Consider the following 7,071-nt stretch of genomic DNA (forward strand, 5'->3'; position numbering starts at 1 on the left):
TAAAATGAGACCCGATTCTTATATCGGGATAGCACTTGTGAGAACAATTCTAGTCATGCGTCTACGCATGAGGCAATATCTTTACATGTAGGATTTTGGTGCAAAAGGCTGTTGACGTTGAAGAGGCACCACCATCCTTAGGACCAGAAGACCACTGCGGAACAACATGTACAGTATTGACTGCCTTTTAGCAATTAATTCACAAGTAAATAATAAGTTGGCCATGTACTTTTTTCAAAATGAACTAATATTCAAAAAGGAAATTCTAGTGTTTTTATGGTGGTGCTGTTGTATTTTGTTTTTTCTGGTAAACCTATTGGCTGAATAGGTAATTCATAACTTGTTTTTTCCAACAATCTCTAGATACGCTTATATAATTACCAAAGTTTGGTCTTGTCTCGGAGTGAGAATTTGCTGTTCGTCGCCTGTTCACCTACAATAAGGCTGTTTTCTTTTGTATTACCATGTATTCTGATAGCAACCATCTTCCCACAGATTAATCTTCAACATGGACCCATACACCAGAGATGATAGTTGCTGCCCCATAGCCAGCTCGGTCAATGTGTTGTAGGCACCACATCTGGTACTCATATCAAACCTCAAGTAACCCCCAAACTGCTATACCTTTTTCTCCACACACACTACAAATGCTGCTCTTGGAATCTGCTGCCTTCCTTTTTACCATAGACTTGTGGGTGCTGCCTTAGAAAGATCCACAGCAACGGTGTTGGCCTGTAGATCTTGACAGTGACCAGATCATACCAGACTATGTATCCGTAGGCCATCTAAGAGTAGGTTCACAATATGTTAACCATGCTTCATAAACCTAGGGCGAAGTGTAGTGTTCCTTCTAGTCCTGGTGCAATTTGCCACCACTGCAATGCCAAGAACCGGAGTCAGCCATGGTTGTACAGTCAGCCATGGTTGTACAGTCGGCTACGCATGAGGAGGAAGTGCAAGACGTCCCAATTTGGGTGCAAATCCCCCTTTTGGTGGTATTCCTTATCGGATGCAAAGAGCAGGCGATACTGGAACCGTCACTGAGATCCAATCAAAGTTTCAATTATGAGCTGATTCCGGCAACAGAAGTTTCATTTTACATCTGAGATGCCCTCCCTTGCTCAACTAGAGGATTTTAGGAAGTCCATGCTTGGTATTTTTCAGCCTAACTTTCTTCCGATCGCATCTATGTCTGTGCCCAACTGGTCTTTTATTGGTCCTTGAAGTGACTCATTGGCTCAACACTGACCTCCTCTGGGATTTGTCTTTGTCGCTTTTTCCACTTGTGCTGTGTCTGGCACTGCTCTGGGCAATGCCACTCCTGGGATCCAAAACATTAACTCCACAGTAATTGTCTGAAGGCAATGAGTATATCCTGTTTTGTGCCAATGTTGGATGAAATGAGTCTAAAGCCCCTGGCCTCAAATGACCCAGCTAGTAGGGGCTACATGCTCGTCTCCATAGGGACCCTAGAAATAATGACAGACGCCAGGGTAATATATTTAATTACGACACTTGTGAATCTGCTTAGAATCACATGCTGTGCATATAGTCTGACATCTAGTGGTAATCGCAGAGTATTGCATCTTTTTTTTTGAAGATCGAAAAGAAGCGTTGACGTGAGCATGTATGTAACCCAATCCCTACTTTGACGTGTAGTGTACTCATGATCCCTCATAAGTCTCCCAGATTGTTTTCTTCTGCCATACTGGTCGGTCGCATTAATGCAGAGCTTGGGACGACGAGATTTATTGCTAATTAATATCTATTTCTCCAGCATGGGGTCTGGCATGGATTGACATGCTCATGAATATTCCCCGTCGTCAGGCCGGGAATCCTTGGTAAAGAAAAAATCAGTATCAGTTTCGTTTCTGATCTGTCTTTCTCAGTAGTAACCAATCACTGGTCTCTGGGTCATACTGCCCCCAGCCAATGATTGCCCTCTCCCTAAGCCCCACCTCTGGTAGCCATCCTCAGATTTTTACAGCACGCTCAAGTGTTGGGAGTCCTCGTGTTTAGCTTGAGCTATTGCTGCGTTTTTGTGCTTTTTCAAAGAGAATTTTTTCGGTTAAATAGAGCCTCAAGCTCCACCGTCTCTACATCCGATTAACGGGGATCCGTGTTGGATTTTTCTACGCCCCTCAAGGGTGAAGATTTCGTCGAGTTATGCTTCTTGGAGGATTCCAGGAGTTTCTGCGGCCTACCCGAACATGGCCCAGGAGAAAGGAAGCTCGATGCGCGAAAAGCTGTTCAGGGTTTTCCCTGGATGCCAGCTGCAGAATGTGTTCAAGGAGGACTAGCACTCAAAATGTCTCTACTGCCTTCATGAGGACAAAACGCACGTGGAAAAGGACTGTGCGTTTTGCAGGAACGTGTCGGAACGGACCATCAAGGACCGACACCTTCGTCTCTCGAACTGGCTGGAAGGAAAGGCCTCTATCAAGGAAGTTGCGGCGGCCGTGGCGCAGCCAGTGGAGGCTACACCAGTGGAGGCAACCTCAGGGCCCAGAGTCTCCCTGCCTCCGCGGAGGGAAGCCTCTTTCAGACCCATCGAAAAGACCCCCGTGAAGATCATGGCGGAAAAAGAGGGGGGGGGCGGTGGCCATTGTGGACACGGACACAGCATCCGAGGAGGAGCTGGTAGAAGTCTTAGAGGGCCTCGACGAGGGCGTCGAAGCGGCCCGTTGCCATGGGGGGGATACCGACGAAGAGGACGACAAGAGCGACGGCGGCACATGCGAGGGTCCTAGTCACCCGTCGCTCCCGTTTCCGGAGCCACACGACAAACCGGCGGCCATTTTGTTGGCAATACAATCCTTATGTTCGAAGATAAGGACGAGGTTGCCCTTACCACCGACGGAGGAACAGGAACCGGAACCAGGCTCGACGGAGGAGCCAGAGCCAGGCCCGGCGGGAAGCCCCCCAAACAAGAGAAGACGGATCCATCCATCCCCGCCTTTTCAGCCCTCGTGGCCTACTCAGCCTTTGCCCATGTCCCCTGTCCCTGGGGATGACACGGGAACGGACACGGCCACGACGGGTACCGACGACGGCGGTGACGGGACGGAGCTCCCATCGCCCCCAGCCCTGGCCTCCCTGCCCGACGAGATCAGATCTTTCCATGCAATGATAGCCAGGGCATCCGAGCTTTTTCAGCTCTGCCCCGAAGAGAAAAAGAAGGAAGGTTTCTTTTACCAACGGCGCAAGGCCAAGAGGAAAACAGTCCTCGCCGTGCCTCTGCTGGATGATATCTGGGACAAGGGTCTCACCCTTCTCAAGAACCCGTCTACGACGCCTGCCAAGAGGGATCGGTACAAGAAGAAGTACCGGGTCCCGGCACGGCCACTTTGTGCCTTAGGGCACAACCGACCCCTGACTCGGTCGTCTCAGCGGCGGCCAAGAAGAAAGCGGGGGGGCCATCGGCCTCAATGTCAACTTCCCCGCAGGACGGCGAAGAAAAGAAGCTGGACACAATGGGACAACGAGTTATCTCGTCGGCGGCAACAACGATTAAGGCGGCCAACGCCCTCGCGATCGTGGCCCGCTACGACAGGGAGTTATGGTACAAGATCACCCCCCTGTTAGACTTCCTACCGGACGACAAGAAGGCCGAGGCCCTGGAGATCTTGCAAGAAGGCGAAGTGGCGTCGGACCACGCCATAACGGTGGCAACGGACATTGCTGACACCAGTTTCTGCCAGCTAGGCAACAGTGTTTGCCTTAGACGACAAGGGTGGCTCAAGGCTATGAATTTCCACCAGGACGTACAAGCCAAGGTATTGGACATACCGTTCGACGGAAACAATCCGTTTGGGAAAACAGTGGATGAGTCCCTCCAAGCCATCAAGGCGGACACAAAGACAGCTAAGGCTATAGGCGTTCTCCGGCAACGAAGGCCGTCCTTTCGGAGCACCGGAGGCAAGCAGAGTGCCTCCAAGGGATTCGGCGGTGGCTCCTCTACGTACCGCCAAGCAGCCCGCTCCTCATCGCAGGAAGCTTATAGAGGACGAGGCAAGTCGGGCGGACCCCGCCGTCATCGCCAGGGAGGCCAAGGCGGCAAGGCGTCCTCCAAGCAAGATTGAACTGGCCGTGGTGTAGGGCCCCCACCGAAGCAACCCGGTGGGAGGCCGGCTGGCGAAGTTCGTCAGCGTGTGGGAGTCCATCTCCACTGACCGTTGGGTGCTGGACGCCCTGGCCCAATGGCACGTCCTCGAATTTCTAAAAAAGTGCCCCTGCATTCCACCCGTGGTCAGGAAGGAAAATCATGTCCCTCAACTGCTATTGGAGGTAAGAGCGATGCTCAAAAAAAGTGCCATCGAGCTTGTCCCGAAGAGGCTCCGGAGTGTACTCAAGGTACTTCCTCGTGAAAAAGAAGACAGGAGGATGGCGACCCATCCTGGACCTGCAACGACTGAGCAAGTACATCAAGGCACAGAAGTTCCGGATGGTCACCCTCCAGCACGTGCTGGGACAGCTGGAGGAGGGCGATTTCCTGTCGTCATTGGATTTGGAGGATGCATACTTTCACATCCCCATTTTAAAAGGACACCGAAAGTTCCTCAGGTCCATGGTCCAAGGGCCGCACTACCAGTTCAAGTGCCTCCCTTTCGGACTAACGTCGGCGCCCAGGGTATTCACCAAGTGCCTAGCACCGGTGGCTGTGCCTGCAGGCGATACACGTCTACCCCTACCTGGACGATTGGCTCATCTGCGCAAGGATAAGGGAGCTCGCCGTGGAACACACAGCGAAGACCGTCCTGCTACTCACGGACCTGGGGTTCTCCATCAACTTCCCCAAGTCCCACCTGGTCCCCTCGCAAGTCGCACTGTTTCTGGGAGCCAAGCTCGACACAGTGGCGCGTCTGGCCTCACCGTCAGAGGAAAGGACAAAGGCCATCCTAGGCAAGGTGCAGCATCTGCTGGCCATGGACGTGGCCAAGGTGAGGTCCATCAAGTCCCTCCTCGGGATGATGTCCTCTTGCATATATCTCGTGCGCCTGTGCAGGCTCCGGATGCGCCCTCTACAGGAGTTCCTCGGCACCTGCTGTATACAAGCAATGGGCAGCTTCGAAGACAGGATCCCTCTCGACGAGACCTTCCGTCGAGCGATCAGGTGGTGGGGCACCCGCGCACATCTGGCGGCAGCAACAGATTTTCAGACTCCCGCCCACCAGGTGACGGTGACGATGGATGCCTCCCTGGAGGGGTGGGGAGCGCACACTGGAGATCTTCACGCAAGAGGCCTTTGGCTCCCGGAGGAGAAGCCACTCCACATCAACATCCTGGAGCTCCGGGCCCTCAGGTCCTTTCTCCCGTCCCTCAAGGGCAAGGTAGTGAGAATCTTCACCGAAAACACCACCACGATGTTTTACATCCAGAAGCAGGGCGGAACCAGGTCCCTAGCCCTATCCAAGGAAGCCCAGGATCTGTGGCATTAGGCCGTTGCTCGACGGATGTTTCTGGTGCCGTTTCATCTGGCAGGGATAAAAAACACCATCGCCGACTCACTCAGCAGAGAGCTGCGCTCGTGCCACGAGTGGGAAATACGCCAGGACCAAGTGGACCAACTCTTTCAGTGATGGGGCAAACCCCAGATCGACCTGTTCGCGACGGCGACGAACTCCATGTGCCAGAGGTTCGCCAGCAGGTTTCACCAGCCGAGGACCATGCAGAGAGGTTCTTGCGAAGGCCAGGGCGTCCTCAACTCTCAAGTGCTACCGACATAAGTGGAAGAGGTTCTCTTTCTGGTGCCGGGCAAAGAAGATGAACCCTCTGCGGATTATGGCCCCTCAAGTGTTGCCGTACCTACTGTCACTAGCCAAAGCTGGACTAACTCACGCTTCAATCAGGATACACTTGGCAGCGATTTCCCGATACACCAGGACTACAGGGCTGTCATCCCTGTGGTCTCATCACCTGGTAAAGGAATTTATGAAAGGACTGTTTCGATCATTCCCGCCGGTGAAGGCACCAGCCCCGGCGTGGGAGCTCAACATGGTGCTAACCAGGCTCATGGGTCCGCCATTCGAGCCGTTGCATTCGGCCCCGTTGAAGTTTCTGTCATGGAAAACAGCGTTCCAGGCGCTATCCTGCAAGCCTCCATATCTGACCTTTCACGATACGAGGGTAGTGCTGAGGACGCACCCCTCCTTCATGCCCAAGGTGCCGTCGGACTTCCATCTCAACGAGCCCTTGGTGTTACCAGTCTTTTTCCCGTCGCCTTCGTCGCCGGCCGAGAGGACTTTGCACTCGCTGGATTTAGCTAGAGCGCTGAAGTTCTACATGGACCGAACAAAGAGTTTTCGGAGGACATCACAGCTGTTTGTGAACTTTGGACCTGTGAACCAAGGAAAGGCTATCTCGAGGGCTTCCATTTCCAGATGGCTCTCCGGCTGCATCATGCACTGTCATTGTTTGGCAAACCGACCGTTGCCCGGCCGTCCGAGAGCCCATTCGACCAGAGCTATCGCTGCTACCACGGCGTTCTTGTCTGGTGTGCCCCTGCTGGACATCTGCAGGGCTGCTACGTGGAGGTCGACGCACACCTTCACGAGATTCTACTGAGTCGACCGGGATTCCAGGGAGGAGTCCAGGGTCGGCCAAGCAGTACTGCGCAACCTGTTCGCTTAAGGTGAGCCTGGTGAGGAGGTAAGAAATGCTTAATGTTGAGTTTTGATGTAATGCTTAATGTTGAGCCTTTGCCACCTCCCGTGGTTGTGCATGTGTGTACTGCTATGTATTCTTATATTCATGAGCATGTGAATCCATGCCAGACCCCATCCTGGAGAAGGAACAAGTTACTTACCTGTAACTGTTGTTCTCCAGCATGGGTCTGGCATGGATTCACATGCGAACCCTCCCTCCTACCCCTCTGCGGCTCTTCACTTGGTCATACTGCCACTTTACGTGCTACCAATTCTGAGGATTGCTGCCAGAGGCGGGGCTTAGGGAGAGGGCAGTCATTGGCTGTGGGCAGTATGAACCAGAGACCAGTGATTGGTTACTACTGAGAAAGACAGATAAGAAACAAAACTGATACTGATTTTTTCTTTACCGAGGATTCCCGGCCTG

The sequence above is a fragment of the Ambystoma mexicanum genome, chromosome 5q (genome assembly GCF_040938575.1).
Source record: "Ambystoma mexicanum isolate Mex_15411 chromosome 5q, UKY_AmexF1_1, whole genome shotgun sequence".
NCBI classification, from domain to species: Eukaryota; Metazoa; Chordata; class Amphibia; order Caudata; family Ambystomatidae; genus Ambystoma; species Ambystoma mexicanum.